The 21,736-nt window shown below is 35.2% G+C and overlaps 1 protein-coding gene across 1 annotated transcript in view; it reads left to right on the top strand.

The window, feature by feature from the left end:
• FRK (fyn related Src family tyrosine kinase) overlaps positions 1 to 21,736 on the top strand; it is a 114,937-nt gene that overhangs the window by 22,768 nt on the left and 70,433 nt on the right. The gene's annotated exons all lie outside the window — the stretch shown is intronic.

The raw sequence follows: 21,736 nt of genomic DNA, 5'->3' as shown, positions 1-21,736 counted from the left end.
TGCTGGTTGGTGCTGTCTCTTCTGCCTCTTACCTTGTTTATCCCATTGCTTTTCAATTCTAACTGTGCACATCTTTGCTGGAGAATTTGACGCTAGCTCCCTGCGCTTTTCCCTCATTTGTGGGTTTGTACACATGTGTAGCGTTCATTCTGTTTTCCTCCAAATCTGCAAAGCGAGGCAGGAAAGTGCGTTCAGTTGGGCCTTTCTTTACTCTACCTGAATGAGACCCAGGTGCAGTAGAGGAGAAATACGAAGTGTAGAGAAAACAATCAAGACAAAGAAAAAGAGGAGACACATTAGTTTAAAATGTGATTTAAAAAGGCAGGTGAATTTTTAATAAACATCAGAAAAGAAGATGTTTATTAAACAAATGACCCCAAAGGCGAAAATAAAAGAAATAAGCTAATGTTTAAGGAAAACAAGTAAAGTGAGAATGTGTGAGAAACTATAGAGGATAAGAAAGGATTTACTAGTAGACAGATAATAGTATGCATTAGCTGAGGGAAGATTGGATATGGATATTGTGCTCAGTATGGAAATAAGTCAGACAAATATGGGCATGCCAGAAAGTTCATGATTCTGTGCTTATATTATTTTAATTATATTTTCAAAATCCCTGGAGCTTTTGCTCCTTTACGATTGGGTCTGTAGTGTAGAAAATGAAATTCTAATCATTGTCATTGAAAGTGAATTAAGCCCATTTCTTTCCTCATTCTACTTAATTTATATCAACCAAATTATCTATTACACTTTGGTGTTGTTTATCTTTCTCAATGTAAAAAGAAAGCTATGCACAAAAATATAGACACCTATTGTACAGGCAGTGGAACCAAGTAAGAGACTTTGGGGACCTAAAATTGAGTTTGTTAAAGCAACTTAATAGTAATATAAAATCTTTTACATTTGCTAATGGGAAATTGGCTGTACAGGCATTTTAAAGGTGGTAAAACTAAAGACTTCTGTAGGGAATTAGAGTAAGTTAATGGCTTTGCTTGGCTGAGTGATTAAGAAAGTCTACAAAGAAAGCACTGATACATTTGGGTGTGCCTGACATTCTCCATTAGGACAAACCTGAAATATGTGTTTTTTTGCTGATATTCAAAGAAATACTTGATATTCAAAAAATACTATGTTAATAATACTAAAAGTAACGTTTTTTCCATTGGCATGCTCACATGTACAATATGAAATTGCTTTTTGAGGAGTTAAAGGAATACATAATTGAACTCGGATTAGAGAAGGTTTATATGTTTCTGCACAGTTCCAATGTTGACATAGGACAGTGCTCATTGAATTTTCTCAATATATCTGTACATTTACATTTACAGTTAAGTACATTGATATCTATGTTTTAACATTATTTTACTTGTTTAATGAATAAAGTATTTTTTTTTTTCCTTTTCAACAGAATATTACCACCTTGTTTGACTTTGAAAGTCACTTCCCAGAACCTAATTTTCTCAAATGCAAGGGAAGACTATCTCCTAGGAATCTTTGCTCAACAGTTTTGGGATGATATCTCAAAAAGGATTTTGTTTTACCATTTCTATCACATCATTGTACACTGACAGATCATTGAGCACACTTGGGTGATTCAATTTGGTACAGAGGATATTATGAGAAAAATGATCCCAAATTATTTTTCAAACTGATGTTTTTTTGTTATCCATGTGACATTATATTTTACCAACTTTTGTTTGCTATAATTTTGTACCACAGTACAGAAATAGGGGTATAAATAATGAATATTTTAGTTTGATCCAGCAGTAAGTAAGTGTATTTGCTGAGGGCAACCCAAGTAATTGGCTCACTGCATTCCTGAAGCTTATCTTATCAAACAGATATCAGACACTGCTGAAAGATGGAGGTGGGGGGAACTATCCCTGTTACTCAAGGATTTGTCATAGAAAGAGGCTTTGTCTAAGCAAAGAAGGAAACTGTCATTTCTTCTTAAGTTGCTGATCTAGTTTAAGAAACAAAGTATATTTGCTCAAACTTATTTTTTTAAAAAGTGCAGGCAACTCTCCCACTGTTTGTTCCTTTTCTGTCCAGACATTTTTCCTAGAATGGAAAACTGAAATTAAATCACTTTTAATGGAACTTAGGGTAATGGTGATTAAGAAAGGGAGCCAGATGAAGAGAAAGAAAATAGATAGCATTACAGGATGGAGGACAAGAAGGATAAGAATAGGGAGAAGGCAATACTTAAATTTCTGTTATAAAAGGAAAGTAGCAAGTGTTAAACAATCTCTCTCTACTGTAAATAGAAACCATAGAAACAGACATTCACCTGCTGTGTATTTATTTGTGGGTAGTTGTTGCAACAACTGAGTACTTGTTAGCCAGCAACGTTGAAAAAAAAATGAGTACAGTAGTGATTAAGGAAAACATTTAAGAATTAACTCTACTAATAAGCCAATGAGTTGATAGTTTGATTTTAAGGAATAGCTACATAAAGCGTATGACAATTTTCCTTGCTTCTTCATTTTTTGATTTAGGCATTGGTTATATTTAATCCAAATTTATTACCTATCATGTGCTAATACTTTGCTAGTGAGTTATATTAGCAGATTATAACTTTGAAACAGAATTTTCATTCAATGTTATTATGTAGAGAGTTTCTGAATGTGTGTTTTTGATGGATATGTAGGTGTGAGTAATGGTTGTAGTTACATTGGGAAAGAATAAGACTTAGAAATTTTATTTTTTTTATTTTTTATTATTTTTTTAAATTTATTTATTATTATTATACTTTAAGTTGTAGGGTACATGTGCATAACGTGCAGGTTTGTTACATATGTATACTTGTGCCATGTTGGTCTGCTGCACCCATCAACTCGTCATTTACATCAGGTATAACTCCCAGTGCAATCCCTCCCCCCTCCCCCTTCCCCATGATAGGCCCCGGTGTGTGATGTTCCCCTTCCTGAGTCCAAGTGATCTCATTGTTCAGTTCCCACCTATGAGTGAGAACATGCGGTGTTTGGTTTTCTGTTCTTGTGATAGTTTGCTAAGAATGATGGTTTCCAGCTGCATCCATGTCCCTACAAAGGATGCAAACTCATCCTTTTTTATGGCTGCATAGTATTCCATGGTGTATATGTGCCACATTTTCTTAATCCAATCTGTCACTGATGGACATTTGGGTTGATTCCAAGGACTTAGAAATTTTATAGTGTGGATGATTAAGCATTCTGTGAGGTCAACTGAAGTTGAATATTTGTGTATTGATTTCTTAGAACAATTTTTGACCTCTCTTAAAGTCACCACTATAACTTAACTTCTGATTAGTACTGATTAGTAAAGAATTAAATTATTTGTCAGAACTAAATTCTTCTTGGAAGGCCAAGCAGCAGCAAACAAAATCAGTATTCTTAACTCTTAAAAACAACTCTTGACTCTACTTCTCCTCTGATTACTGCAGAATCTCTACAGCAAAATTCTGAAAAAGTTGCCTATACTCAGTGTCCTTTTTTTTTTCTTCTCTCTCTGGTCCCCCACACCACAATTTAAAAATTTTTATTATAAAAAAGTTCAAACATAGAAAAAGATAGAGAACAGTACCACCAGGTGCCATTACTCAACTTCAACAATTCTCAACATATGGCAATCTTATCCCATCCTTATATTAATATTTCTTCTTCCCACCCAATCTCTATCCACTATGGTGTTATTTTGAATCACATCCTAGACATCATATAATTCTATCTGTAAATCCTTTTGTAAGTGTATCTAAAATACATGAAATAATCTTAATAAACAAACGTAATTATAAAACAATCACCCCTAAAAAGTAAAAAAAATACCCTAATATTACCAAGTATCCAGTATAAAACTTCTCACAATTTTATAGTTTGTTTTTTATGATTTGTTTGAATCCAGATTTTTGTGGGTATATCTTCTTGTTGCTTGTTCATCCACATAAAGTCCATTTGTTCTAATTGGTTGATTTGTCTCTTTTAATCTCGTTTAATATGGATCTTCTCTCTGCGTTAGTTTCCTTGCAATTTATTTCCTTTGCCTGTGGAGTTTCCCACAATCTGAATTTGCTGACTCATTCTCTCTTGAACACACTGCAGTTAGACTATTCTTACTACTCTGGGAAGCTGCTCTTATCAAAAGTCACCAAGGAAATTTCACATTGTAATACCTGTTGGTCAGTTTTTAGTCCTCATTTTAGTTATCTACATTATTCTTGATGTATAATAATTATACATATTTATGGTATACATGTGATATTTTGATTGATGCATACAATATGTAATGATCAAATCAGGGTAATTGGGATATCCATCACCTCACTGATCGATTCTCTGTGTTGGGAACATTCCAAATTCTCTCTTCTAGGTATTTTGAAATATGTAATTACTGTTAAGTATAGACATCATACTGTGCTATTAAACATTAGAACTTATTCCTTCTGTCTAACTGTATGTTTTTACCCAATAAACCTCTGTTCATACCCTTCCCCACTACTCTTCCCGGTCTCTGGTAACCACTGCCAACATTGTTTACCACTTGATAACTCATTGTCTTTAATAAACTTTCTTTAATTGATCTCCAGTACAGCTGATCTCCAGGTTTCCTTCTATACCACTGGCTGAGACATTTTTTGCTATTTCTTTCTGTTTTACTAGTAAATGTCAGAGTGCCCCAGAGTTCTAACTCTGGTTCTCCCCTCTCTCTGTCCTCACTTTCTTGATCATCTCATTCAATTTGAGACATGTATACTCAATGATCTACTTAACATTGCCATATGCAAATGGAAGTTTTCAAATTCCAGACATTTCCAATAACTCTCAAACTGAGCTCTTACATTCATTCCATGACCCAGTCCCACAAAGTTTCCCCCAGCTCTGTCAACAGCAAATATCCTCCATTTGCTCTGGTCAAATACCTCGGAATCATTCTGATTTCCATTTTCTTTTCATGCCTCATTTCCAGACACATTGCTTTGCCTCTTCCTTCGGCAGTGTCCACAAATGAACCGTCTCTCACCAGCTCCTGTCCCCATCTGGTCCAACCCACTTTGAACTTTCAATCTGGCTTAGAGTGATAGTTTCTGTAACCCTTACCTTAAATACAGACTATGCTCAACCCAGCAGGCAGAGTGACCCCATTAAAATGCCAAAAAATTAAAATTACTTCTCTGTTCAAAATCCTCCAGCAGTTTTCTATCTGACTTAGAGCTGAATTCTGAGTCTCCTTGCAGGGACTTCCAAGGCCCTAATTATCTCTCATTTACACCATCACTTCTCTGACTTAATTCCTCATTTCTTTTTCCTTGGCTTTTTCCACTTCTGCCACAGGACTTTTATGGGGCAGAAAAGTAGACACCAAGTGGAAAATGATTTTTATAAAATTTGTTTAGACCCTAGATTTTAAACTTTATTGTTCAATAAATTTGTACAAAATAAAGAGAAAAATAACTGGCTCAATTAGAATTTAAAAGCTGAAGAACTGTTCTCATAGGTGTAATACCTTGCTCTATCCTGAACCACTGATCTATGGGCTTAGGCCAAATTATCGTTAAGTAATTTACTTTTATATTAAAGGGAAAATGTCTTTTTTTGGTCCATGTATATGTACATTTATCCTGAGGATATTGGTGAACATAGCCAGTTTCAAAGTCTATTGGTATTGTGGGAATGGCTATTATTCTTACTTAGATATTTGAATTGAAATGTAACCTTTTAATTAACTTCTGCTGATGTTTCATCTCTGCCTGGCAGTTCAAATTGATTCTTATTAATAAGTGGCTGCCTGTGTTCCATCATACAGCATGGAGAACACAGTCTTTCTTGCTCAAGGATGCTGAGTGCAAAAAGGACAATCTGAGAGGTGAAAATAGTCTCTAGTATTTCTAAAAATGCCAACAAAAGGCTATGTTATTAATAAACAGATTTCTAGATTTCAGTCCTAGGCATTTCCACAACCCTCGATTGCATTTGTTTTTCTCTTATTTCCGTGTTTTTTAAATTTTTATTTTTATTTTTGCTTATCACAGGCAAGAATTCCATTTATGTCTGCAAAGAAGAATTTTTTTTCAATGAATTCAATGCAATATATACACACCTAAAAAAAAGCTGTAAACATGGAAAAACAATGTGAATCAATTCTGCGGTGCTATTACATAAAATTACTCTCTGTATCTCAAAGGTGTTTCTCCCTCCCTCAAGAAATTAAACATAGCCATGAAATATAAATGAATATATGTTTGCGATAATGCTACTTGACATTTTAGTTATAATTAACAGAACTTCCAATATTAACCAACATTAATTAACAATATAAAGTGTTTAAACATGGATCGTAATAACAATGCTGAGTGGATTATGCACATTCATCAATACACCTCATGTTTATTAAATATTTCTCTTCAAATTCTGTATTATTAAGCAAACTTATTAAACCTGCCATGTGAATCTTGATTTTTTTCTATACTTTTTCTCTAATGATCACTCCTTCCTTAGGATATCGTGGTGTTGGAGATAGGCTGCATGTTTGCCCCTTTTTCTCTTAGATGTTGATCTTTTCTTATTTACATGTAAGAGAACATTGTAAAGAAAGCATCTCTTTTTTCTGACGTGTTGTAGATAATGTTTTTCAGTTTTAGCTTGCCTTTTGTCTTTTATTATTTTTTTTTGCTACACAAAATTTTACAGTATTTCTATAATGTTGTCTATTAGTCTTTTACTTTATGATTTTTACCTGTGTTGATTTTATCAGAAAAAATTTATTGTCTTCCGTGTGCTCCATATGTGGAAGAATCTGAGAAATGATATACAGTTCCTGACACTGTAGGCCTTAGAATACAGTGAGGGATTCATTTTATTAGGAAGGAACCTTATGTTGGAAATTTTTCTACAGCTTCCTCTTGTGTATATTTTGGATATGAGTTTAGTTATAATTTCAGAATTATGGTGATGGTTTGTTAGAATGAAGTAATGATAAATCATTGTCTGTAAGTCTGGGAAAATATTTTAGGAATTTAAAAATATCTGAGAGCTTGGGACAGTTTTCATGTGAATGATCATATTGTTTCTCAAAATAAATTTTATTCCTAATCTATTGTTTCATATTTCACAGGTAAGTTGGTTAAAGATAACCAAGTCATGGTGTATTTTTATAACACTTTCATCTTTTAAGAAACAAATGGACAGAAACCTAACCGAATCTATTTCTAGCTGATCTTAATGTAATTTTGATGTCAGACTTGGAGGTCATATGGCTTTGTGGGAGTCCATGGACTCTAATTCTGATTGGCTTAGACATACACAGATCCATTGAGTTTACTTCTTACTCCAAATTGGGGTGATATGGAGTTTGGAGCATAAATTAAAATTATTGTTCTGAATGTGTACTCGTTTCTCTGCCATCCAAATTGTTCAATGTCCAGTTGAAACCTAACTTCCTGCATGACATCTCTTCTCAACCATTAGAGCTAGATGTGATTTTCCTCCTCTCTGAAATTCACTGACGTATTTTTGGCACAAAGTAATAAGTTGTGTTATAATGACATTTTTGAATGTTACTAAAATATATTTTTCAGGCGATATATGTATAAGAAATTTATTATACAAAAGTAAAATAGCTTAGTTTGCATATGCACATGTTTTCTGCATGAAAGTAATCAGTGTACATATTCTGCTTTTATACTTCTATGCATTTTAAGGTGCTACCAAGTCCTCAGATTAATTTTTCTAATTTTCATATTTCTGTCAGTGAATGAATCATAATTTATTTAACCCTCATCTTAACAGTTAGCATTTAGACTTTCTTACACTTTTTATTTTTCTAATGTTTTGAATAGCATAGCAACAAATTTCCTTCCATATAAAGATATGTCCATGTTTTACATGATTTCTTAAGGATAGAGTCCAAGAATCTGAATTATTGAGCCAAAGGATGAATGATTTAAGGCTCTTACTGCTTATTGCCAAATATGTTTGTAAAGGATCTTACTGACCCCACAGGTTAAGGACTTAGTCCCACAAGAGTGTCCTCTACTGCAGATACCAGCTACAATCCCCAGGTTGTGACCTATGCTTCTGACCAACTAGCTATAAATTGGGTGCTTCCCATGACCCACTCTTGGGGTTTAATTAGTTTGCTTGAGTGACTCACAGAACTCAGGGAAACACGTTTACCAATGTATTCCAAAGGACATTGTAAAGGATACAGATGAACAGTGTGATGAAAGAGATTCACAGGGTGAGGTATGGGCAAAGCAGTGGAGGGTTTCCACACTCTCCCAAATGCACTACCCTCCAGACACATCCACATGTTCAGGGATTTTTTTTATGGAAGGTTTATCACTTGGGTATGATCAATTATTGGGTCTCCAGCTCTTCTCTCCTCATGGCTTGTTCTTTCTGGTGACCAGCCCTGATCCAGGAGCCCACCCTGAGTCACCCCATTAGAACAAAAGATTCTACACCCAGGAAATTCCAAAGGATTAGGAACTTTGTGTCAGGAGTTGTGGTCGAGGACCAAATATTAAAACAAAAGATGCACCTAGCACTCCTATCACTCAGAAAATGATAAGAGTTTTAGGAGTTCTCTGCCAGGAACTGGGCCAGACACCAAATATGTATTTCTTATTACATCACAATATCACAGTTTCCAAGGTAGGGGCTATGCAACATAATATGAGAAGATTGTCTGCTAAAGTACAAAGACATTCAAGCCACAAGTTACTTGAATACAAATTAATGGTACAGATACTGCGAGTGAACAGAATCCATAAACAGCACCACTTGGGAAATGATTTGGGCTGAGTTCTCGGATTCCCTGAAGTAAGTTGGCAATACCGTGAGTAGTCAGGCATACTGGACCAAGGGAAACAGCATTTTATGGGACATCTGAGGGATCATCCTCTCCTCTTTACCCCTGTCCCCCACTAAGGATCAAAAAGAAATTATTTTAGAGGGTCTGAACTGTGGAGTGGCTGGCTCATTATAATCTCAAACTCTGTTCTACTATGAAGCCAGGAAAACACCTGGCCTCATAGTTTCAGATACCAACTCTATACCACAGAAATATGGATTATACTTTCTTCTGAGGGGTCTGTGGCTCATAAATAAACACTGATCATTATAGGCCATGAACAAATTCAATTTCAAAGAGTAAGAATTTATACAGTACTTATTGAGATGGCTAGAAAATAGGATCTGGAATTAATAAACTAAAACAAACAAAAATACCAAATAATTGGAAAATAAAGTTTTCCCTTAAAATCAGGCTAAAAAAGGAATTATGGACACAATATCAGAGTATTTTGATTTTTAGATAGATGATGAATGAAAGAATCTTTAGATAGGAAACGGGGTGACTGACAGATCTGGATTTGTAGTCTAGCACTGTGGCTTGCTACTTTGACCTCAGAAAAGGCTTAAAGCATCTCAGTTACCTTGTGTAGGAAGTGATTGTAAGAGTGCTTCCCTTATAGGGTTGTTCTATAGAATAGATGAATAATTAATGTAAATAATTTGCACAGTGCCTGGCCCTTACCTTATGCAATAAAACAATATTGAATTAAATTGATGATTTAGGAAGCTTTTATTCTGAAGAACAAAAAGAGAATAAAAAAAGAAAGTGAATTTGGTATGAATCACTACTACACAAGCAGTACCTAAATAGGTGCTCAATAAATGTGTGTAAAATAAATAAGAGAATATTGAACTTAAACCTTAACACTGTAGTATCTCTCATAGCACTTAATCCATTGCATCATGATCATCTGAGCGTGATTTTAGGCCCTGGGGATACAGCAGTGTGCAAAACAGACAAAAATCCCTATTCTCAAGTTGTTTAATTCTAGTGGGGAGGCAGACAATAAACAAAACAAAGAAGAAAGTTATAGACTACATTAGAAGATGCAAAGAATTTTTGAGAAAATTAGAAGGAGAAATAGGCAGTGTGAGATGAGTGGTGTCACTATTTTAAATGGGATAGTTAGGGAAGATCTCACAGAGGTGGCCAATTGAAGGATCTAGTGAAGAGCGTTCCAGGCAGAGGAAAGAGAAGGCGCCAAGTCCCTGAGGAAGGAGCTTGCTAACTGTGCCCAGGAACATGGAGGAGCTTGGTGTGGCTGGAGCAGAGTGAGCAAAACAGAGTGGCAGGTCCCACATCTCAACTGTGTGCTTAGTGAGGGCAGGAACTGGAAGTTTCCTCTCTCCTTCCAATGGTTAGCATGAGGCTAAGCATTGTAGGATTCACAACATAAATGTTCTCTACCTAAATATATTGATACGTGAATTACTGAATGCTATAAGTTGAAGTATGTCCCCCCAAAGTCTTTATATGGAAGTCCCCAACTGCTTTTACCCTCAGAATGTGACCTAATTTGGAATAGAGACATTGCGGATCCAGTTAGGAGGAGACCATACAGGCGTAGGATGGAGCCCTAATATGTACTTATAAAAAGGGGAAATTTGGAGACTCAGACATACACACAGGAAGAATGCCATGTGGATGTGAGGCAGAGATTGGGGTGATACATCTACAAATTAAGGGATGCCAAAGACTGCCAACAAAACACCAGAAGCTAGGAGAGAGCCATGGAATAGATTCTCCCTCACTAACTGCAAAAGGAGCCAACAGGCTGACATGTTGGCCTCAGACTTGTAAACTTGAGAGCTGTAGGAGGATACATTTCTATTAAGCTAACCCATTTGTAGTGCTTTGTTACAGCAGCTACTAGCTAACTAATACACTGAATGAATGTTTTCTTTTGCCTAGACTCTTTGCCTAGACGGATTCCACACCCTATGTTAAGAAAAAAAAAATCCAGTTTTTAAATAATTAAAAGACTGAAATTTTATTGGATAAAAATGTGATTAGTCAAGGAACATATGTGGAAAGTGTAAATTTGTTGGTATAGGAAATTTTAAAAAATAAACTGTGATTTCCTGTTGGAAAAATTAATGATGGTACTGAGTAGTGACAAAGGTTTTGTGACAATATAGTCAGTTAACATCAGAACTGAGTTAAATTGTAGAACAACTGGTTGGTGTCTGCTGGTGAATTGCTTGGTGTGTGGGGAAAACCTCCTACACATCTGGTATCAGAAGTGGTGTATTTTATTGAGTGTTGACTGTGCAGTAAAAGGAGTCAGTTTCCACCTACCATATAGACACTTATTGTGAGCGTTTTAATGACTCAGTTTTCTTTTCCTGTAGATACTGGATGACTTCTCCTCTGAACCCTGACTTTGTCTCTGAACAGTTCCTCACTTCCCTTTGGCCAGCATCTCTAACTGACCTGTCCACTCCTGTATATCAGCTTTTTGTTTTTTTAAACTCAAAGCTCATGTTTCATTTTGCATTTTTCTTTTAATATCTTTTATCATATACTTTCTAATCATATCATTTTTTCTTCTTTAAGCCCTTTTATAATTTTTTTTTTTTTTTTTTTTTGAGACGGAGTCTGGCTCTGTTGCCCAGGCTGGAGTGCAGTGGCCGGATCTCAGCTCACTGCAAGCCCTGCCTCCCGGGTTCACGCCATTCTCCTGCCTCAGCCTCCCGAGTAGCTGGGAGTACAGGCGCCCGCCACCTCGCCCGGCTAATTTTTTTTTTTGTATTTTAGTAGAGACGGGGTTTCACCGTGTTAGCCAGGATGGTCTCGATCTCCTGAACTCGTGATCCGCCCGTCTCGGCCTCCCAAAGTGCTGGGATTACAGGCTTGAGCCACCGCGCCTTTTATAATTTTTATTTATTGAATCTGTTGTAGACATATAGGACTGGATTACAAATGTTCTGTTTTCCCTTTTACTTTCGAATAGTTCTTACTTTATGCTATATTTATTTATCCTATTTTGCACATACTAACATATTTGTGAATTATGAACTATCAATTATAATGACCTTTTACAATTTGATACTTTTAGAAAAACTCCAAACCCCAATTTTTCTAAATTTACATTGTTGTGCCTAGTTTTAAAAAAGTTAAATTGATAAAAATGTATCTAGCACTGTACTTTGATAATTTCTGTATCTTTTCACCTTTGGTGCCTTGATAAGAAATATACACTCAGATTCAATTTTTTAAACCAATCTTAAATTCTATGACTTGATGGGCACATTTGGGCCACTTATATTCACTATTATAAGTATTTTCATCTGTCAACCTATTTGACAGTTTAAAAAATTATGGTGTCTTGTCTCTTTTCTGTTAAGACTCTTTATTTGCGACTATGTTTTTGTTTTGTTCTAGTAGTATAATGGGAGGAAGTTATTTCATGTTAAAGAACAAGTTTGAACATTGTTGGATGATTTAAATATGCTCTCTCATTAGCCCTCACAATCACTAGGTGAAGTAATTAGTAACAATTACTTTCAACTCATTTAACAGTTTTCCAACACATCTAACATATCTTTCCTAATGCATTTAACAGTTTCAGATGGCCCACAGGCAACTCTTTAAGACCTCATCCTGTTCCTGTGCGTGCCAAGTTATACATAAAGCAATAGCCAGTACTTCAGAGATTTATTATAAATTCCTTATCATTTCTACCCTACTTTATACCTTATTCCTTGCCCAATTTTGACACATCTTTCTTCACTATTCAGTTTGCCCCGTTTTGGTATTCAGCTGATGACATCTCCAGGTGCTGGTTACTTGCATCATTCACTGATGCTGCATTTCCTTCCTTCTGGTAAATTCTTTGTAGAATTAATAAGTCACCTTTTGGCTTCTCAAAGCGTTTCCTTGTGGACAAAGCAAACAGCTCTCTCTAACTTGGATCCCAAAGAATTTTATTTTATTTTTTATCATCAGTTAAAAAAAACAAAAGCGAATGGTGGGTGGGTGGGTGTGTTATGCATGTCTTTCCTTCCTTCCTCCCCTCCCCCTCCCTCCCTCCCTCCCTCCCTTCCTTCCTTCCTTCCTTGTTTAACTTATCATGGTTTTCTATCGTAAGTCATACTTTTGGTGTCAAGTCTAGGAACTCTTTGCCTAGCTGGAGATCCTGAAGGCTTTTTTCTTGCTTTTTACATTAGTACAATTTGATTAGAGAATTATTTGCTGCACACTTCTCAACTGAAATCAGAAGTCTTGATTCCAAAGTTCGAAACTATGTAAATGAACAAATGGATGGCAGACTAACCATAGTCTATACAGCTAGAGTCTTTCCTTTTAAAAAATATTTTTATGGCATTTAGCATTATAGAAACACAAAATTCCTCTTCTGTGGGTACTGTCATGAAGGAGGGAGGAGCATGAAAAGATAGGGCCACTGTTCTCTGTGCTTTATTGAGTTATTGGTAGATTACTTTATAGAGTTATTGGTAGAATCCAATTGAAATGTCAAGGAGATATTAAGGTGCTGAAATTGTTTCCATTCAATTCTACTTTACTCTTCGAAATAACCCTGTGAAGAATGTACTATTAATACCCCCTTTTTAACAGATGAGGAAACTGAGGCCAGAGGCCATGCAACATGTGGAACATACTCCTTTACAGTGAGTAAATGGCGAACTTTGGATTCAACATAAACAGAGAACGATAGCTTGTTTTCCTAACACTGTTTATCATTCTGTACTATGGAACCAATGACAGATAACTCATATTATTAACAGAGGATTATAACACACAAATGTAAGTAATAGGAAGGACATTGTTAAGAAATAGGCTATAACAAATAAAGATATAACCACATATGTTGGGTGCTTTTAGGTCTTCTAATAAGTCTAGCTTTGTAAAAGGTCAAAATGACAAGAGTGTGGTTTCAAGCTTTATCATTTCTAGAAAAGACTTATTTAATTTGAAAATATATTTATGGTCTAGGTATAAGTTCATGATGATTTCACCATTAGTGGCAAGAATTTCCTTTTACTGCTGAAATTCAATAGAATATTTCATAAATACAGAGTAGATTCCTTATTTTAAGATTTAAGATTTTAAGATAAAATTTTAGTCATTTTTTGAATAAAGTGAAAGCAAGCAGTACATTTTTGTTGACTTTTCAATCTGAATATCTTTTCCAAAAACCTCAGCTAATTGGGAGCATAATTTTTATAACAAATATTGCCAATTAGATATTTACTTTCTTGATTCCAGGATTTAAGCTTCATCCAGCTGGTCTTCTGCAATGTGTGGCTATCTCTACATCTTTCTAAACAAAGAAGCAATGGCAGTCTATGTGATATCTTTTGACAGATCTTCTGGGGCCTCACTAATTCTAATTTCTTCCTTTCATGGGGCCTGCAATTCTTTCTATTCTTTGCTTTAAAGCCCTCTCTCCAGAGACCTTTTTTAAAAAGATAAGTATCTTATCAGGAAAGCAGATATTCTCCCCAAGCAACTCACTGTCATTTCTATACCCTCCTTGATGGTAAGGAAGCAGGAGTCAGGAAAGTTATATTCACATGGGTCAGTCTAATGTGTGTGTGTGTGTGTGTGTGTGTGTGTGTGTGTATGTGTAGGTTCTCAGGATTCTATAGCAGCAGATAAAAACTTTATGAAAAGATTTCTGTGATCAAACTTTTCAATGGATTTTTTTTTTCAAAAGTCAACCTACTTATTTTCAAGTGTAACTAAGAAAATATTAGGGCTATAAAATTAAATGTAGCTTTGAAAAATTATTTTTTCTTAAGTACAGTTTACCCACAGTAAAATAAACAGATTTTAAGCTTACATTTCAATGGAATTTGATAAATGTATATCAAGTGACATAACAATAATGATGTAAAACATTTCTTGGTTATATAGATGAGAGGTTTCTATGTTGCCCAGGCTGGCTTCCAACGCTTAAGCCTCGCCTCCTTATGCACTAGGACAACAGGCCTGAGCCACTGCGGCTCCCAATGTAGAACATTTCTATTACCTCAGGAAATTCCATATCCCTTTCCAGATACTCTCCCTTTCCCTGTCCCTGTGATTCCATCACCATAGCTTAGTTTTGCCTATGCTGGCCCTTCATATAAATGCAATCATATATCTATTTTCTGTGACTTGCTTCTTTGGCTTGACATAATGGTTTTGAGGCTCAGTCATATTGTTGTATGTATCTTTAGTTTGCTGCTTTTTGGTTCTGAGTACTAGTTCACTATATGACTATATTGTAATTTGTTTCTTCATTCTCCTGTTGATGAACATTTTGGCTGCTTCCCATTTTTGTCTATTACAAATAAAACTCATATTAACATTTTTGTGCAAGTCTACTTGTGGACGTATGCTTTCATTTTTCTTAAGTAAATACCCAAGAGTGGAATTCCTGCGTCATAGGGTCAATGTATGTTTGACTTTATAATATATTGCCAAATATTTCTCCAAAGGCCTTGTACTATTTTGACTTTACATATGAGAGATGCTCCACATCCTTGCCAATACTTGCTATTGTTAGTCTTTTTGTTAGCCATTCTATTTGTCATGAAATGCCATCTCATGTTGGTTTTAATTTGCATTTCCTTGATGACTAATGATGTTGAGCACATTTTCCTGTCCTTACTGGCCAGCTTCATATCTCCTTTTGTGAAGTGTCTCTTTAAGTCTTCTGCCCATTTAAAAATTCAACATCTGGACATACTTGCAGTTTGTTTCTGTTGACTGCTTTTTTGCCTGAGTATGGGTTACTCTTCAGTTTCTTTGCTATGCTGCTATTTTTGTGATTGGATATAGGACATTGTTGTTGTTACTCTAGATTCTGTCACATTCTTGAAAATTACTGTTTTTTTGTTTTATTAGGTAATTAAGTTGCCTGAATCTAACTGCAGACTTTGTCTGCATCAATGTATATATAACTGCTTGTAGCTCTTGTCTGTTCTTAGTTTACCGTTGCGTATGATGTTAGGCGAAGGGTATATTGTTGCCCCTTTTCAGAATGAGGAAGTTTTCTTCTGTTTCAACTTCACTAAGTGTTTTTGTTTTTAAATCATGAATAGATGTTGAATTTTTCAAAACTATTTTTCTGCATCTATTGAGCTGCTGATTATATAGTTTTTCTTTTTTTAATTCATCAACATGGTCAATTACAACTGATTTTCAAGTAGAAAAATCAACCTTCTAAATGGGATAAATCCCATTTTGTTGTGAAGTATTTTTGATGAATTTGATTTACCAGTATATTTTAAGGATTTTCGAATCAGTGTTCAGGAGAGGTATTCATCTGTAGTTTCCTTTTCTTGGAAAAAGATGATTGCCTATGATTTTGGTATCAGGGTAACTCTGGGTGTCATAAAACAAATTGGAAAACATTTTTTATTTCTGTATTTTCTGAAAGAGTTTATATGTAAAACTGACATTATTTCTTCCTTAAATTTTGGTGGAATTCACTTGTGAAGCCCTGAGGGCATGGAGTTTTCTTTGTGTGAAACTTTTAAATTATGAATGTAATTTCTTTAAAAAATATAGGGTTATTAATATTTTCTGTTTCTTCTTGTGTTATTTTGGGTACTATATATTTATTGGGGAACCTGTCAATTTCATCTTAGTTGTCAAATTTATTATCATACAGTTGTTAACAATATTTCTTTATTATTATTTTAATATCTGAGAACCTGTGATGGTCTCCTCTTTAATTGCTGATATTGATAAATTATTTTTTATTTTTTTCTTGAACAGCCTTGTTAGAGGCTTATGACTTTTATTAATCTTTCCAAAAATATCAATTTTTATCTTTATGCATTCTTCCCATTGTTTGGTTTTCCTTTGACCATTTTTTACTGTTCTCTTTACTATTTGTTTCCTTCTATGTCTTTTAGGTTTACTTTGTTCTTTTTTCAAAACATGAATTGAAAGGGAGTATATGGCTTTGAAAAAGCAATAGAGAGATTTGCATTAGGGCATGCTAAGAAATTTTATGTTGAACAGATTTCTTAATCATCTTATTTTTGTTATCAAGAGATTTTAAAGTGACATGACCTTTGCTGTAAATTTAATTTTAGATAATTACATACAATGGGCATGAAGACTGCAGGCAGCATAAAGAAATCATAAGGCAGAAAATTCTTGCTCTCTACTTGTCAAGCCAAACTCCTATTAATAGCACTGTAATTTGAAGGTGGAAGTATAGTTATGTATTCCAGGCAATTATACTGTATCGGTCTTTTTACTCATAACCTTTGAATGATCAGCCATTATATGTGAAATTTTGTCTGCACCATTTGACATATTGATCATATATGTCAATTATGAAACATCTTCTCATGATACTTTTCTCTTAAAATATATTTCTCCAATTATCTGACATCAAAATGATGTATGGCATGCTCAGGAAGCTTATATTTTGTGACCCTTCCTTTCTGTTTATACTGATCTATGTTTGTGTTTTTCCAACTATAATGTAAACTTGTAAGCAAGCATGGTCTTCTGTGTGTTTTTTTTTTTCTTCAGCTTATAGTAGGCCTCCATAAATATTTATTTATTTTCAATATATTTTAAAAATGTTTCTCAGCATTTAAAACATTTATAATTCATCTTTTTAGTTTCTAAAGAACAGAAAGAACTTGATTTTAAAAGTTAATGGATCATAAAATATTACATTTAAAAACAAACATGAAGCCACTGAAATTTTATTAGTCCTTTTTTTCACTTCAATTTCCCAACTGAGGTTTAGAAATCAACCACAGTTTAGAAATCTGTATTCATATTAAAAGTAAACCATAAGAAATACAATTAGAAAAATGATAATTGTTGCAGCTGGATGTTGGGTAAAGTGATTATACTGTTGTCTCCACTTTGGAATATATTTGAAAAGTTTTATGGGGCAAAGTTAAAAAATACCTGTTATGAGCTGATGTATGGAAACTCAAGGAGTTGGAAAAATTGTGTCTTGTCATTGAGATTTCCTGTTTACAAAAGTATTTCTGAACACAGGTGAATCTAGAGGGCCTACAGAATATATAATTTGTAGAGGGAGCTCTCTTAAGGAAAAATAACACAAAATGATGTTTGCAAAATTTGTTGAGAAAAGGAATATTGGCCCAGCGCAGTGGCTCACGCCCATAATCCCAACACTTTGAGAGGCTGAGGTGGGTGGATCACCTGAGGTCAGGAGTTCAAACCAGCCTGGCCAACATGGTGAAACCCCATCTCTACTAAAAATACAAAATTAGCTAGATGTGGTGGCGTGCGCCAGTAATCCTAGCTACTCGGGAGGCTGAGGCAGGAGAATCACTTGAACCCAGGAAGTGGAGGTTGCAGTAAGCCGAGATCATGCCATTGCACTCCAGCCTGGGTGTCCGAGCAAAACTCCAAAAAAAAAAGAAAAAAAAAAGAATATTGATCTAGGAGAAAAGAAGAGATCACTTTAAATTATTTAGAGAATAATAAAATATTTATGAACTGTCTTTTTATAAATTTTTTTTATGGTAGTCTTTGACTTCATTCTCTTTGGCTCTTCATGTCACAATGACTTTGTAATACTATTTTCTATAGATGGAATAAATAATAATTTGGTTTTATTTTTGAAATGTTTGATCAATTATGTTGTTGATAGTTTAGAAAAGTTTCTTTAAGATCATAATTCATTATTGATAATATCTGCAAATTTAGGATTGCTTTACTTATTTAAATATTTATTTGAATCTCATTTTGCTTTCTATTTTCAAATTTTAATCCTTATGCAACCACCAAGCCTACTTCTAAATAACAAATAGGAGTTAATGTTTAACTTCATAAACAGATATTCTGTTGTTCTACAGGAATATTTTTAGAACCTGAAGTTTGGGTCTTAATAAGTCATAACTGTTGGCTTTTTCTGACCCACTCTGTAGTGTGGTATGATTTGAGGACAAGTCTATACTCCCCACTTTCTATTCTGCACATTTTTAGTGAAGTCACATGTAACTGCTTTGCATATCTGCCAACACACTGGTTCTGCTTATTATTTCTGCATGACGAATCGTGCAATTTCTTTCATTTCTAGTTCCCTTCTCCACAAAGTAGGGATTTTGAAGCCCTTGCTCTGACTATTCCCAAGAGTTGCTATGAGAATGAGTGCCATACTCTAGGTGATGGCACTCAATTATAAAGTGGAATCCAAATGTTATTCTTTTCATGATTGTTATAATTGTCATCTTCCTCACAGGACTGTGATCATCTGATTGGCTATGAGATTATTCGTTACTGGTAAAACTGGACTTGTTCTTTTGCTTTCTGTACCAAACCTTCAGTATATTCTCTCTATATTCTTGTCCTACATTTTGAAATTATTTGGCCAACTTTTTAACTTTCAAGTGGAAGACTCACATCCTCAAATAATCATTTGTTTATTCATTCAACAGTATGAATGCAAGTTTATTTAATACCAGGTGTTGTGCGAGGCTCTTGGAATTCCAGTGATAAATAAAAGATAAAGTTCCCACTCTCTTGAGCTTACATGTATAACAGGGAGTAGGAATTAATCAAATAATACCCAAAACAAAGTAAACTAAGGAAAGGGGTCTGAAGGAAAGGAACAAGGTGCTCAAAGTCATTTGATCTGGAGAGGAAGACTTTCTTACCACAAGCCCCTTGCCTTGTCATCCAAAGGAGGCATTGGAGATAAGTCAGAGGGGAGCTGGCTTGTGTAATGAACCTATTATCACTCACCTTCAGATAAATATGCTCCTCAAGCTTACTTGAGGTTCTAATTCTAAAGTTTTAGGATGTTCCTTTACTGTGCCCTCTTTCCAACAGCAGGTCTCTTCAAATATATAAGATTTTAAAATCCTTTCCTGAGTCACAATGAACAGGTCAGAGTTTATTATGCTCTGAGTATTTCAATGATTAAAAAAAATTATCCCAGGCAAAGAGCATGGTGGAAATGTCTTTGTATCACTAAAATTCTGGAAAAAAAATTTATTTAATTGCAATATGCTTATTAGTAAGGCAGTCATTGAGGCAGGGAATATTTCAGTTTCTCAAAACACTATGTAAGAGAGCAAACATTTTAGTCTAGTTCAAGACATTTATAATTTTAATAAATTGAATTATTTAAAACACAAATATAACTGGAAGGACTCTGCCTTTCACCCTTACTCCAGGGTATAGACTTGTTCTGGACCGCGAGAGGGTGCATAATTCTGTTGCTACCATCTGCTATGGATAATGGTGTGAGAGGCGCTTTGCCTAAGGATTTGATGTGCTAAAGAAAATTCTATTTTCAAAGCTCTGGCTGTTCATGCTGCTGAGAATAAAGACATGGAGTAGATGGGCCTTAATTGAGCAGAACAATTTAACAAGTGCTAGGGTATGCAGAGGGAGACACGGAATCTAGTTTGGAGTAAGGGTTGGGTAGAAAATCAAACTGCTTTGCATACAGAAACATGGAGAATTTTGTTGTAAAATCCCTGGCATAGAGGAAGGAGGAAGAGGAGTGGATTCTCAGCAACCTGTTAGGGGACCCTAGGCATAAGGAAAAAAGTTTTGGGAAATTCCCTCTTCAGAGGAAAGGGCATTACATTTCAATGAACAGAAATTTCTGGTATCTGTTTGAATTTGTTTTCTACTCTGGATTGTACTTAAAGCTTTGCTCTTCACAAATTTTATACAACATTTGGATTGAATTTGTAATGTTTTGTAAGGGTTGAAAATAAAGGAAGGGTGTCCAGTGTGAGGCAGTGTGGGGCAGAGTAGACCGGAGAGAAAAAGGTGCAAGGTGGGCTATGGCAGGATGACTCATGATTTAGGAGAAGATGTTAAGAGAAAGTCCCCCTCTTCCAAAAACAGCTGTGCTTTTCAAACTGCAGTACCTGGGTTACTTGCCTCCAAATTTCCTGTGGCACTTGGGAATCTACAGCATCCTGAGCTCTACCTCCGACCTTCTCAGAGTATTTGCCCTGTACACACTTCCTGGGACAGTCTTCAGACACTGGAGTTTGAGAACTGAGGCCCTAGAGAAGGTTAATCCTTAGGTGGTGTTAAAAGAAAAACCTCAGACAAATTAAACTTAGCAGAGTTTAACTGGGCAAAGAACTATTGGCAAATCAGGCAGTCTCCTGCGCCAGAGTGTGCTCAGAGAGTCCAGCTTGTGGAAAGGGACTTATGGAGAGAAAAAGGAAAGTGATGTACAAAAATTGAAGAGAGACACAGAAACAGCTGGATTGGTTACAGCTCAGTGTTTGCCTTATTTTGAATAGGGTTTGAACAGTTGGCCACCTTCGATTGCTCAAAACTTGGTGATTGGCACAAGAGTAGGTTACAGTCTGTTTGCACATCCATTTAGGTTACAGTTCACTGTGTACAGAGAAACCTTTAGGCTGAACTTAAAATGTGTAAGGAGACAGCTTTCAGCTTGATTTAACAGTAACACTGGTGTGTGCTGGGGGGTAGGGAGGTGGGGGCTCTTTCTTCTGTCAGTCTACCTTTTTCCACAACAGTTCTGAGGAGTAAACTTGTAATATATTTGTGCAACTGCTTCTTCCTGTAATTCTAAGCAGGAGCAAGCAGTAAACTAATTTTCAGATTTCAGAAAAGTCCACCAGTGCAAGCAGAGCTTTCCTTTTGTTTCCTGACAAATAGTTTGTTGACACTGAAAACAAAAGATGTGTTTTCTGGCACTGTTTTGGGCTGTCTGAGAACAAGCTGCTCTGTGGAAGTGTTCAGTTTCTACTATTTCAAAGTCCAGTGGGTGGCATTTACATGGGTTTTAAACAACCTTTAGTTATTAATATTGGTGCTATTATCGATAATTATTCATGATAGTAATGCTTAGTGAGTATCTGGGTATACAGGGCTAAATTATTAAAAAGAAAGAAAGAAAGAAAAGAGAAAGGAAGGAAGGAAGGAGAAAGAAAGAGAATATGTGTGCTTG

This window comes from Theropithecus gelada, chromosome 4, assembly GCF_003255815.1.
Source record: "Theropithecus gelada isolate Dixy chromosome 4, Tgel_1.0, whole genome shotgun sequence".
In the NCBI taxonomy this organism is placed as follows: Eukaryota; Metazoa; Chordata; class Mammalia; order Primates; family Cercopithecidae; genus Theropithecus; species Theropithecus gelada.
Note: the sequence above shows the minus strand (reverse complement) of the source record. Positions and strands in the feature narration are given on the sequence as shown.